The sequence below is a fragment of the Meleagris gallopavo genome, chromosome 1 (genome assembly GCF_000146605.3).
Source record: "Meleagris gallopavo isolate NT-WF06-2002-E0010 breed Aviagen turkey brand Nicholas breeding stock chromosome 1, Turkey_5.1, whole genome shotgun sequence".
Classification (NCBI taxonomy): Eukaryota; Metazoa; Chordata; class Aves; order Galliformes; family Phasianidae; genus Meleagris; species Meleagris gallopavo.
This window is the reverse complement of record NC_015011.2, coordinates 173,993,015-174,006,282: the sequence shown is the minus strand read 5'-3', so window position 1 is coordinate 174,006,282 and position 13,268 is coordinate 173,993,015. Positions and strand designations below refer to the sequence as shown.

The 13,268-nt window shown below is 38.1% G+C and overlaps 1 long non-coding RNA gene across 1 annotated transcript; it reads right to left on the bottom strand.

Annotated features, from left to right (window-relative positions):
• Positions 1-8,855: 8,855 nt before the first annotated feature.
• Positions 8,856-13,239, bottom strand: LOC109365453. The gene is made up of 4 exons (XR_002111066.1): positions 13,063-13,239; positions 12,048-12,824; positions 11,784-11,973; positions 8,856-11,238 (listed from the first exon to the last, which is right to left on the bottom strand). It is a non-coding gene; the product is annotated as an uncharacterized LOC109365453 (long non-coding RNA).
• Positions 13,240-13,268: the final 29 nt, after the last annotated feature.

The following is a 13,268-nucleotide window of genomic DNA, read 5'->3' as shown; positions in this document are numbered from 1 at the left end:
TAAGCTTTGAGACAATGATGTAAAGAATAATAGCCTGTATGTGTATATATGTATCTAGGTGTTATATACGTGTGCTATGTATATGTAATAAGCACAGCTTGTGATGGTTGGACCTGGGGCATGGAGCTGCAACAGCCTCAGCTCTGTCAGACTTCAGCATTTAGTGCTCCCTCATATCTGTAACACAAAGATTTCATTGATTTACCCAAACCAAACACTGCACATCAAGGTAATAGCCTTTCTTGGTTCTGTATTTCCTGAAACAGTCCTAGAGTATACAAATATTTAATGACATGCATAAAATATAGTCATATTAAAATAAAGATTACATTTACGTGTCCCTTCTCACTCTGTTTGTATGTATTTACACAGACTGTAGGCTTAAACTACAACCTACATTATTTAAAGAAATAACTATACCATAACTGGATTCTCCAGGGGTATTGTGGCTGAGATGTTAGCATCTCGGTTCCTAAATCTATTATACTGTACAGCTAAAATCATACAGTCACTGTCTCTCAGCTATCAATGGCTATTTTGACGCATCAGGTCTTCTTTTATTTTTCTTCTCTTTTTTTATGACTTTCTTCTTGAAGAATGCTAAGTAAACATAAGTTGTAAGGAGGAACAAAAAATGGAATCCACACTGTTCAGTGTTTGAATGCCCCTTAGCAAGTTGCTATAGAAATGACCTTCCCATGGATAATATGAAAAAATTGAATTCAGAAGAGTTCTAATTTACTTTGCAAAGTCAAATTCCATGTAAATATTCAAATTCTATGAAGATCAAATAAGTTTTAAAATCGTGCTTTTCACCATTTAAGAAAATCCATCCTCAAAATGCCCAAGAAACTATCCACAGCCTGAGTGTCATGTCTTAGAGATAAGCAGTGCTTACTGCATATCAGTACCCCCCTTCAGGAGCTCTTTACTGACTGAGAGGAATGAGAAAGGAGACATTTAAAATTCGTAGCTGTAAAAAGACTTTGATGGTGCAATTGACATTTCATTTCTAGCTAAATGAGAGCTTGGTTACTTTTGTGGTTATGAAGCTTACAGAAAGTTAGGATCCTTCCTTTTTTCATGGAGGTCCACTAATAAAGCCTTACTGATATTAAAGGATTTTGCCATTACCACTTACAATACATGTGTGGAAATATTTTGCATAAAATATAAGAAAAATAGCACAATCTCTCCAAAATGGAAGGAAGGAAGGAAGGAAGGAAGGAAGGAAGGAAGGAAGGAAGGAAGGAAGGAAGGCAGGCAGGCAGGCAGAGAGGTCTGGGCAGATTTATATTTCCATTTTGATATGAGGGAGAAGAAGAAGTGATGTACCATGTGAAATTAATATAAGTACTCTCTTATCAGTGGACCTTATGCTCCCTTATTTGTGAGTTTCAATGCTCATACACACAGCACTGACCTAGGGAACCTCAGACTGCAACTAAGAGTCATGCAGAATCGCTTAGGCAATAATAATATCATCCAGTCAGCCTTAATTGAACCATATTCTGCATGAGAAAAGAAGGTCTACAGTGCAAACACAGCATATGTAGAGCTATAATTAGTTCCTCAACTGTTGGGCATCTTTTTGAGAAAGTTGCAACAATCTATAGTGCAGTAGAGTACAGAGCATAATGTAATCACAGTTTATTCTTGAATTTACACCATTCTCAGTGAGTATCAGGGCAAACAAGTTGAACATCTGGTAGCAAAGACAACTGTCAGTGAGCTTAGTGCTGTATTTTAACTCTGGCAGCTGTCCTAGCTAGCCAGAGAAAAAATTTTCATTACTTTTGATGTCTGCAACATATGTGTAAAAGTCTGTGGGAAAAAAATTAGATCTCACATCATTTGCAAGCTTTCTTCTTCTCATAAAATCTGTATTCATTCAATCTAAAAATACAGCTTTGTAAGTCATATTCACATGACCTATGTACTGAGAATGTGCCCATGACATCAGGGTAGTAAATGTACTAGAGGGACTGACAAAGTGATACCTGGCTCTGCACTGACTCTGCACTCATGGATCCGTTTGAAGAAAGATTTCTAGCTTTCTTCTGAGTTTTCTTGATATATTACCCTAAAAACTGAAGCATCATATCTCCTTTCTAGTCCTTGAATATGTAGTGGATTGCAGTTTGGTCTGGGTTATGCACTTCCAGCTGCCCAACTAAAAGTCACAGAACTTGCAGAGTGTGTGTCAGCAAATAATGTGGAGGACAAATATATCATGATTTATTCACATTGGCTCTTTTGTACAGAAAAGTACAAAAGCAATCATATGAGTATTCTTCTTTTTCCACAGGCAGTGGAGGAATGCGTAATATAGTCCTGAATATACTGACCATAGGGAATTAGTTGTTACATTTTCTACTATGATTTGAATCCCCTTGGTAGAACCAAACTGTACGGAATGGGTTTTATCCTTCCCATTGCCAAGAGCAATGAGTTTGCAGGGACTTGTTGTTGTACATCTGGGAAATCCATTCCCAATAGGCTAAAAAAATGCTTTGATCTTGATTGTTCAGATTTTGAACAAGAGACATGAACAGAATGATCCATAAAACCCAGCATTTAGAGCTTTCATCTACCTACCAATTTACTTCTAACTGCATGATATACGTCCATCCTGACTGTAAATGAAAATTTTCACTGGACATTTTACTAGAGTATCCTGATTACATTATTCTTATTTGTGATAGAAGTTATTCCTTCCTCTGCAGTTAGCATCCTCAGAAAACGTCTGTTATTCCAGGGGTCAGCACTGAGGCCTGTCCTGTTTAATATTTTTACTGATGAACTGGACAAGTGGACAAGGGCATTGAGTGCACCCTTGGTAAGTTTGCAGATGACATCAAGTTGGGAGGAAGTGTCAATCTGCCTGGAGATAGGAAGGCCCTACAGAGCAATCTGTACAGGCTGGATCATGGGGCTGAGGCCAATGGGATGAAGTTCAACACAACCAAGTGCCGGGTCCTGCACTTTGTCCACAACAACCCCAGGCAATGCAACAGAGTTGGGGCAGAGTGGCTAGAATACTGTATGGAAGAAACAGACGCGGTGGTGTTGATCAACACTTGGCTGAACATGAGCCAGTAGTGTGCACAGTTGTGCCAAGAAGGCCAGTGGTATCTTGGCTTGTATCAGAAATAATGTTGCCAGTAGGAGAAAGGAGGTGTACTAGCTCTGGTGAGGACGCACCCTGAGTACTGTGTTCAGTTTTGGGCCACGCACTACAAGAAAGACATCAAAGCCCTGGAGTGTGTCCAGAGAAGGGCAACAAAGCTGATAAGCGGTCTGGAGCACAAGTCTTATGAGGAGTGACTGAGGGAACTGGGATTGTTTAGACTGGAGAAGAGAATGCTCAGGGGAGACCTTATCACTCTCAACAAATATCTGAACGGAGGCTGCGGTAAAGTGGTGGTCAGCCTCTTCTCCCATGTAACTAGTGATAGGACAAGAGGGAATGGCCTCAAGTTGCACCAGGAGAGGTTCAGTTTGGATGTTAGGAAAAATTTCTTCTCAGTAAGAGTGTTTAGGAGCTGGAACATGCTGCCCAGGGAGGTGGCTAGAATACTGTATGGAAGAAACACTCTCCCTGGAGGAGTTCATGAAACATTTAGACATGATTTAGTGGGAAGTATTGGTGGAAGGTGGACCAACCGTCCAACCACCCGGATGATCTCGGAGGTCTTTGCCAACCTTGGTGATTCTATTATTCTAGGATTCCATCCTGAAATACCTTATTACTAATTAATTATTTGCACTGCACTGTACATCAGCAGCTCCAAATCATTAATCAGGAGCCTGTAGCTGTAGGAACTGTATAAACCTTTAAAGGCAAAAATGGATTCTAAACCTAGGAAAATTGTCTACATGTACATATAGATTGCTCTGAAAGTAATGCCTCCTGTTTATTTCCATGGTAACTACAACAGATTCAAAGAGCACAATAACACTATTTGATAGAGCAATTTCTCAGCTGCACAAGACTATCGTTCAGCATAGTAAACACCATTGCCTAAGCATTTTTTCCAGTGGTAAACAAGAGCCTGCATTCCTCACTCATAAAAATCAGCACGGACATCCAGAGTGTGGCTTGTCTTTCACACTGCTGTAGTCACTGCTGAAGTACATCATCGACACCACCTCTCTATACTCGTGCCCACAGTTTGGTCTCCATAAACGTTCAGCAAGTATCAATGAATGTCAATAGGTGCCATTTTTTCTGCATGAAGGAATTCAGTGACACACCTTTGATCGATAAGCACTTCCACGTCAGATGCCGTTTGACCAACTGCTCCTCTGCTGCCTTCTATCACACAGCAATAAAATGTAATGGGATATTGGTGGGAAAATTCAACCTTTACCACCACACTACCATCATCTGCCTCTGTCTTTATGAGCCAACACAATAAAATGAGAGGCATTATTTTCAGAGCAACCCTTGTGTATGTGTGTGTGTGTGTGTGTGTGTGTGTGTGCATCTGTGAGTATGTGTATATATATATAAATACATATATATATAAATAGATATAGGGACTGTCAAGCATAACATATGTGGCATTGTCTTCTTTAAAGAATCTTATCGTTTTTAACAAAGAGCCAGTCACATACCCTGCCAGCATACAAACATACTGTACTCCTCACAAAGTATGCCTCATTGATATAGAGTCATGTTATAATATTTTGATTTACATATAAGATTTGGCCTTTAGTAATGAAAAGTTTTGCAGATGAAATTGAAGCTGCATGGAGTGATGCTTGGGTTTGGGCCAGTAATTGTTTAATAAATGCCTCTCTTGTTTTTGTGGCACTGCAACGTAATTACACATTTAATATTAAAAAAAAAAAGCAATCTTTCTTTTTTGGTGGGGCTACTGCTGCTGTGCTGAAGATCTTTTGAGTTAGTATGAATTTGTGCTTAGGACGTGCCATTCTGAACTGCATGATACTGATGGTCCTGGGAAGAGGATTTTAATATCAACAAACAGGGAAATTGTCACAAAGGCAGGAGTCATGCAGCATGTAGCCTTATTTCAGGAAACGTAGTAACATTTGAGGGTTGCTCTATATCGTTGGGATGTTCTAGGTGAATGAATGTGTTTAATTAACAAAAGCAACATTAATTACCTGTATCATCTTTACTAATTAGGCATTTTGGAAGTCAACCATGTTCACGGGATGTAAACAATACACTGTATTTTAGTAATGAATTGTTCAAATGCTCGTGGAAGTATCTGGAAACCTGGATTCTCTGTGAGCATACAAGTGATGACACTCACAGCCAGGGCCACCCATGGCAGTAGAACTGAAGCAGGTTTTCTCAGTGTAATTTAAATCAGAATTACAGAGTACCAGGTTGATTTGAACCACTTAATCTGAAGCATTTAATCCTTAACTTTGCTACTCACTGAATTTTGCCAGGTTCAAGACAAATTATCTAAATTAGTATAGATTTTTTGTATCTGGAAACAGAACCAATTAGGCAATTGTGATCCAATCCAAGTACATTTATTTAGCAAATTTCATCTCAAAATAAATAAAATAAAAAAAAATCAAGCAAAAAGAAGCAAAATCTACAGAGTCTGAAAGGTAGGGGGAATGAGATTAAGGATAAAAACATGGCAACAAAACTAAAACATTTCTAAACAGTTACTCTTTTTGGTTTGATTTATATAAGTTTTATCCTTCCCCTTTTTCTGTTTAGTATTTTCTTCTTTGTTAAGACTACATGGGTGTAAAGCTGGGAATGGGAGAGGCAAAATAGAGTGTGAGCAATGGCAGTGAGTGTAGAAGTTCTTGGATAATGCAAACTTCTTCAGGTGAATGGATAAAATACAAGAGAGAAAATATTATAAACAAACTCTGAAAGTTTGGACAAGGTGGGACTCAGATGAACACAACTACAAGACTGATGTGTGGATGCAAAGAAAAAGTGCAAGAGTGATCTATCTAATAATGTAAGTGGTATAGCTTTATAAAGCATTGAGCAGAAGACTCTCCCTGCATAGAAGAGCAGAGAATGCCTTCAACAGTATGTGCTTCACTGGTGTCTTGAATTATTGAAGTAATGTATTAATTTTAGCTCTTATTCATAATCCAGTGTATCAGTGGAAGACACTCAGCTGGAATTGTCTGAAACAGAGCACTAACGTCTCTTCAGGCAATAAACCAATGGAAACAAACACTAGATAACTGTTCCACTCTAAAACTATGTGTATGTGTCCATATATGCTAATGTATGTGAGTACAGCCAGCAGAATTTAAGCAAAATTTGATATTAAATATCATAACAAGAAAAATACTTTGCAGATTGAAACTGAAGATTGAGAACTTTCAATAAATGCAGTCATGCATTTTAAGTTGTAGTATTTAAATTGTGCTGATTAGTTGGCACAACAGTCACAATAGTAATTTCTGAAAATCTCCCCTTATTGGAAAATCTACTTAGTGGCTTGCTGGATGATGATAAGGAGTCAAATCCCAGCACTGGAATGCACTCCATCATCCCAGTTGTCCCAGCATCAATACACTGACTGAACTGCTACTGAAGAACTAGTTGTGGATAAAGAACTTTGCTGAATAAAGAACTCTGTTTGCATGTATGATATTCATCTTCTCACCTGCAGAAGAATCTAATAAATTTCAAAGGAAAAAACTGATGGGTCAGCATACTGTGAAATCACATTTCAGATTTAAAACTTCAGATTTTCACAGTGTTCTTCACAATTTATTATAATTTGCCTATTTAGTTTGAATGCTGAATGCTTGAAGCAATACATGCAGTCATAAGTAGCTTCTTGGGTTGCATTTTGAACTTTCCCTTCTTTGTTTTCTCTAGTAGACAAGAAGCACAGAGGTAAGCAAAACAAGTCTCTGAAAAGAACATGAAATCTTTTTCGAGACTTAAAGAAGTTCCAGTTTGAGTCTGATGTGAAAGTTCATGGGACTTATCCAAAACATTTCCATCCTATTAATAGCCTTGGTTTAATATAGGCTCAGAGAAAAGGCACTGTGAACACTTAAACATAGATCTGTTAATACACTTCACTTTTGAGTTGTGCAATTGCTTTTCCACTTCTGAAACCTCTTCAAAAGACAAACTGAATTACACAAAAATTAAAGTCTTCTAACCTTTGTTCAGGGCTGGATAAGATGCTTCCAAGCTAGCAATGACAAAGTTAGCAATTCAGTTCTGTATTAGGTTAGTATTGTTTTATTCACAAGACCAAATAACATGGGTGCATTACTATTGAGTTTTTCAGACCTTTGGGAGGAAACATCCATAGGAATGCAGTTTTTCAATCCTGATCATAGCTTTGGGAGCTGCAGATGGTGCTACAGAGCTACGAACTCTTTAAAAATACAGCTCTTAAAGGAAGAATCAACTTACCTGAAAAATGATCAGGCATCACCCATCATGCAGTGGTCTCAGGACTGATGTCGCTCTTTATCTCAGTTTATCAGACACAGTCACACAAAGATCATTGCACTGTCACAGTCTGTAGTGGAAGTTGCTGGATTTGGCAGCAGTAAAGTAGGTGCTGAATGTTTTTAGCATCAATGTATTTTGGCACCTGTGAGGCATTTTGAAATTCTGGCGTATTCTTATGAACAGAAATAATACACTTTGAAATGTTCCCAAATTAGTGACTTTATACTTCAGAAATTTGTTTATTCAAATGATTCAATTTTGTTTATGGGCAAATGACCACATTAGCTTTCCACTTATATTAAAATATGGTGAAATTCTCATTTTTTTTAACATTTCTTTTCATAGGTAAGTATAGGACAATCTGATAAGGGCTCTTTCAGTGCATAACTTTCTAACTGCTGCTGGAAGTGATAGTGGATTTTTTTTCCCCAGTGATTGCAGAGAAATAAATGATAGTGTCAGAAAATTAAGGGATGAATAATAAATGTAAAATTTTGAGGCACTTTGTGACAGATACTCAAAATGTGTCTCCTGGAGATATATAATTTGAATGATCTTGACCTACAGTAGTCATATTTTAGAGATATCCAGTGAAATGTTACTCACAGAAAAGTGACACACCAGATATACAGTGCCATGACATATAAATAAAATTTTGTTACAGAGGGTCCCATATGGGGTGTAGGAAATCAGAATGTATTTTCATTCTGGTCAAGACCTCACTTAGTAGTCCCAATTGAAAACCAACAATTTTGGTATACCTAAGATGAATCAGTCTCTTGATTCCAAGTGGAGTACTTTGCTGAATTGAATTTTAATTGTTAATTGTTCAACATGGAATAAATCACTCATTAACTCATTCTTCATTTGAAGTTTGAGAGAAAGGATAAAACAAGCTTTATTTTCTACACTATATTTGCTAAAAAATGGGGTGGAGGAGGTGGATTTAGTTTTCATTAAATTTTGCATAATAACACTATTGATTTTCCATTAAAAAAAATTTGAAATGGAAGAATCATAGAATCATAGACTATCCCAAGTTGGAAAGGACCCAAAAGCATCATCAACTCCAACTCTTGGCATCTTGCATGAACATCCAAAAATCAATGCACACTCTTTCTATGAATTTCTCTCAGTATCTCATGGCAAAAATATGATAAACACTGTGAGAAAGTTTTAAAAAAAATACCCTTGATTTCAGGGATAAGGCAGAAAAAGCCATTCAGAAATAATAATTGTGACAATAGGGATAAAAAGTCTTTTTCCTGGTATTCTGCTTTAAAATATGCAGAACACTAGGGATACTAGATAAATCAAAGCCAGCAAAATATTCAAAAGTTTTAAAACAAACATTAGAATAGGCGAAAAGAACTGTGAAATTTGACAAGCACAGAATGATTTTAAATATTGGCACATCACTAAATCCTAAGTTCTGCAGCTATTGTCTGAGAGTCCCAACTGAAAATAACATCTTTCTTAACAGTTAAAGGTAATGCAAGATCTGCTAGTGAGATGAAGTACTTGTAAGTAGCCCACTTGTGAGTCACCCATCCTTAAGTGCTGACAACCATGCTCAAAGTTGTACTGATGATTACCTGGATGGTTGAAAAGGTAGGTGGGTGAGCGTCAGCCGTGCAAGCTACATACCACTTATTCCATTATCATCTAATGCTGTAAGAAACCTCAGATGGCTATTTTGTCGTAGTCCTAAAAAATCTCATGCTCTTCGGAAAGCTCATTGAAAGCTCCTAGACCTTGAGTGGAGCTGGGAAGCTGGGATATACGACCACCTGAACAGCTGCAGAGATGTATCACATTGCTTAAAAAAAGCTAACATATTATAGTGGAAGTAGAACCTTCAGCTTAGGGAAAACAAAGTCTTGTGATGGTTCCTGCTCTAGAAAACAAAGTGCCAGCTCTTTCTTTGTTATTGTTTGTAAGCCGTGACACAGATACATAAAATCTAGCTTTAGGCAGTTGTTTCAGGCATTCACATTGCAATTAGATCTGGTTTCCTACATGTGCTGTCAAAAGAGAATGGCAACGCCTTGTGGGCATGTAAAGGAAGGTACCTCAAAGGTAAAGTATTTCCCTTACTTTCTCTTGGGTTGTTTCATAAAGATATTGAGTTCTCATTGACCACTGAGATCCTATTATGCTAGTTTAATAAAAGAATCCCCAGAAAGAACCTCTTAGAACCTCCTTAGGGAAACTGGAGAAAGATTTCCAAGCATTGGGAATATGTTCAGAACTAATTTTCTAGCATGTGAGGACTCATTTGAAGAGACAACTTCCCAACAACTTGTGATTTTTTACTTTGAGGCTGCAGTAGAACACAAGAATGTGAAAGGTTTGATAGAGCAAGAAGCAAGAGGTGCAAACTTCATAGCCAAACCTAATAATTGTAGTGACATTTTTAAGAAACACTAAGAAGGGGAAAAAAAAAGAAATATCAGAGAAAAGTGTGTTTAGTTGTGTTGTCCTTTACCCTCAGATTTAGATCCAAGGTTTAACTTTAAGCTGATCTGATCATCGTTAAATATTATGTCCCTCACATTGAACTCTATTTTCATGGGCCTGTCACACTGGAGCAGAAATAAACACTATTTATAATAAGGTGAACCTTGAAATGGGAAAATATCTTCAAATGAAAGTGTTACAACTTCCAGGAAAGAGGACAGCTATTGCAAAAGCAGATCAGAAATTATTGTCTGCAAAACAAAACAGAACAAACTGAATCCAGCCCTTTGCTTCAGTAATAAGTTCTGTATATATATTCTCTAGCAAACATCAGTTCACTGAATATAATGCAACATCTCTTTGGAGCACTGTTCTGTTCACTCCAGCTTTTTGATCATTTCATGGTCAAGGGCAACAGAAAATAGACTCACTGTAATTAATCGTTCTAGGAGAAAACATTGAATATATTGGATGTAAAAGCATTTAAACTGTAGTTTCTCACAACAACACTCACCTTGTTTCTGAAAGCAAGTCAGCCTTCACGAGAGGCTGCGGGCAAATTCTGGGCCATTCAGCAGTGGGGCCTCATAACATAACAGGTGCAAACAGAAATGTAAGATCAGGGCAAGCAGCTCTACAGATACAGACTTTCTATTCCCACACAGAGCTCATTAGTGCACACACTGAAATCTGCTTGCTCAATATTGATTTTAGTTCTAAAATGTGACTTGACAAGAGATATGAAATGAATAGAGTAGGCAGAAGAAGAAAAACACCACAATCTCTAGCTCAGAGTATGTCAGAGGTGATGAAACTCTGGAATTTATGTTCTATGTGGCCATTTGATTCTTTGCTATTCTCTTTTGGCAGAAATTGAAATAAAATGTCAAAATCTCCCATGAGGAGAAATTTCTAGAAAAGTTTACCTCAGAAATGATGGATATTACTTGGATTTTCATTTCAATAATGCCAAAAGATGCTTCTTACTAGAGTTTTCCATGATAAAACCTAATGAAAGTTGTTGGAAATATCCAAATAATGTTGTCAGGACGGTATCTCTGATAAAAGCAGATTTTATTCACGATTGCAATGGTGGGCATCCCACAAGCAGGAGCACACCTATGGACACAATGATAACTTTTGTACCTTGTTTCCCTCCTTGCCTACCCCACTCCCCTGTTTCCCCATCGGCTGTGTACTCCAGGTTCACAATCTTATCAAAGGCTTACATTTTTTAATTGGTGTGTTATCTGGTGTCAGTCAGTAGCCATCCTGTTGTTTCCAAGACGTCTCAGTACTCTTCTTATCGTATGGCTGCAGTGATCTTCTCCAAAGTCCTTGTTAAACAAAGAGTACTGGGTTTAAATGTAATAATACACTCATATTGACATTCTAAAAGTTTTCAAAAATTATCTCCTAAATTTTAAGGACAGATAAGAGCTATAAAAGTATTTTTAGAAGTGTTTATTAATTTCCACAGAAGAATAGTTTATCTTCCTCTGTTTGTGGTTAGCTTTCCTTGATGTTCAGATTAGTTTTTTTCTCTGAAAACATTGCATGACAGAAGTCACTGCTTTCCCTTGAGTCCCACAGAGCCCCACAGCATAGCTCATCAAGGCAGCCAGAGGACACGACAGTTCAAGCAGCAATTTTTAGGCTCAACTTTGGGACTCTGCACATCCTCTGGGAACATTTACTGAGATCGTCAGTGGACTCCTGGGAGCCCATTGAGAAACACCACAGTGCCTGCTACTGGGAAAAGTTGGCTGTGACTGCCCACGTTTTTAAAGCTGGGGGAGGCTACAGCTCGCACAGCTGTGGAGTAATTCATGCTCGGGAGTACCAAACCATCAAGGGAGGGATCTCCAGTGTCTCTGCTTACTGATTTGGGAAACTAAGACTTCCACAGTGGTACACTCTGGGATCTGGTAAGCTCCTGCTCCTGCTCCACCTGCAGCTACAAAGGAGATTAAGTGCCATGGAAGATGAGGCTGCCAAGGCTCATCCAGTTGTTGCTTTGTGATCCTCTCCTGCTTTTCCACATCGGCACCAATTCTGTGGCCAGCAGAGACCTAAAAAGTATCACATATTAAAACATTGTTCTTAGGTAGTGGTCAGTGATGTGGGAGCCTAGCTGGTATCTTACAAATCCTGTTGGTAGGAAGGTTGTGAGGAGAAAGGTTGTAAGCAGAAAGGACATGAAGCTGAAGAGATGGATCATGCAGGTCAACAAGCAATTATACAGTAGGAGCTACCAATCAGTGATTTCTTTTTTTTCTGACGGTAAGATCCTCTCTGAAGACTGAAGACTACTGTTAAGAGATAGACATAACTGATTACATGGAACAAGGACATCATTTCCAACACTATGGAAAGGAATCTATTGTAAGCATGTGCAAATAAATAAAGATGTTATGAGGAAAAAGAGAAGGCTCAATAGGATGACCTTAGTAGTGACTATAAATATCTGACAGCAGGAGTCAGATATTCTCAGTGGTGTCAGGTGATGTGACAAGAGGAAATGGAAACAAAATGAAATACAAGAAAACCCACTGAAATAAAGGAAGAAGCTTTTGTGCAATGAGGATGGTCATATACAAGAAAAGGTTGTCCAGAGAAGCTCTGAAGCATTCCTCCTTGGGGATATTCGAAGCCAGTTTGGATACAGTCTGTGCAGCCTTCTCTGTGTCACTTCTATGAATGCGGTAGGTGATAACCAGACATACCTTCAAAACTGAGCCACTCTGTATATCAGATGAATCTATTTTTAGTTTATAATAATGCCTTTGTTGTAGCAACATTAATACTAGATAAGAAAGAAACTACATACAAAGTCAAATCCTTTCTCAGTCAACTGATTTCAGTCAATTACTCCTATCTGTAACAATGCTGTCTCCTCCTGTTTGTTATCTCCATCAGTTTACTAGAAGACAAAATGAATTTGATTGTTACGAAATACAGAATATTAAATGAGATGAAAATAGAGTTCAAAGTGAATAAAATAGAAAAAAAAGTATAGCTCCATAAATATCAAAGATTTGTAAAATAGAAAAAGAAAAAATATATCAGCTTCATAAGAAGCGAACATGAATAACGTTAATAAATATATATGATAGTGCCATAAGACTGAAAGCATTTCAGAGAAATTCTAAGATCATTACATCATAGAGTAGTAGAACAGCGCTGACAGCAGGACGAAGGAGGAAAGCCTTCCTCCCTGCATCATGACCAGCAGTACGCACATCTCTGCACTGCCTGCAACAGCTGCCATCTTGCTTGGGTGCCGAGGGCCCACGCCCTCACCCCTCTGTGAGGTAGAGACTGCCTCACAAAGGGTGTCACGGAGCAGCCATTGTGACCTAGGGGG